Here is a 1,207-nt window from a genome sequence, read left to right as displayed (position 1 = left end):
TGAGTTTTGTACCTCGATAAACTGCGAAAGTATGCCAAACTTTAAGCTGCTTTTTGTTCTAACATTTTTGTCCCGATATTTTTGCTCTAGCATTTTTGGTCTTATAAAAAGGACCAATACTAGTATGAAATAGCCAAATGTCCTTAAAAAACAGGGATATAAGAAGCAGATTTGCTTACTCATTCCCCTTATCGGTCTAGCAACATCAAATGTTGCAAATTCTTTCTGCCGTGTGTTCAAAGAGCACTTTAACAGTTTTATGTTTGCCATGATGTCTACTATTTTTGTCTCTAATGATCGAGCAAAAAAAGGATGCTCAAGTAACGTGCCATACATGATGGCCATTAGCAATACGATCATCTATATCGGCAGTTATTACATTATTATTTGTATTAACCCTTAAAAAAATGCGCCCTCGCGGTGGGAGGGCGCATTTTTCGCCCTTTAACACCATTACCAAAACAAGGTCCAACTCTGCCAACCGTGTTTTATAACTACCAATCGCAGCTGTGAAAAAAAGAGGTTGGGGGTAATTTTGGATCGTCTGGTCATCGCACAGTATTTTATTGCTCCAACGACCGTAATCGGCCCTTTCTACGCGGTCGTACCATGGATCTAGCGGTCAATCGCCTGACAGCCAGTCACCAGAACATACAAAAGGCAAGACGAATGCACCTATCCGACCTCCCATTTTTCTATAGTGTACTCAAGGTAATTTTGGATCGTCTGGTCATCGCACAGTATTTTATTGCTCCAACGACCGTAATCGGCCCTTTCTACGCGGTCGTACCATGGATCTAGCGGTCAATCGCCTGACAGCCAGTCACCAGAACATACAAAAGGCAAGACGAATGCACCTATCCGACCTCCCATTTTTCTATAGTGTACTCAAGACTAATGCGCACTACCTTCACAGACACTGAAGATAAGCTGCTGGTGTAGATCGCCTTCCAATTCGAAAGGGAGGGCTTACGAATTACATGGGCCTACGTGGCCCGCCGAATGCAGACCAAGCGGCCGGCCCGTCAACTGCGGCTTCGGCTGGCTAGCCTCAAGCGGACCTACGGAAAGGCGATTAGTGGCTTTCCGCCATGTTTTCTCCGCGGCATGCCATCAAGGCGTCTTCTCGGGGCGCTGAGGTCACCACTACCACCACTCCTCATTTTGCAGCAAGTCGTAAAATCAGCATGCCGACCTTCTGCTACTC

The sequence above is a fragment of the Phytophthora infestans genome, genomic scaffold (genome assembly GCF_000142945.1).
Source record: "Phytophthora infestans T30-4 supercont1.4 genomic scaffold, whole genome shotgun sequence".
NCBI lineage: Eukaryota > Oomycota > Peronosporomycetes > Peronosporales > Peronosporaceae > Phytophthora > Phytophthora infestans.
This window is presented reverse-complemented; position numbering follows the sequence as displayed.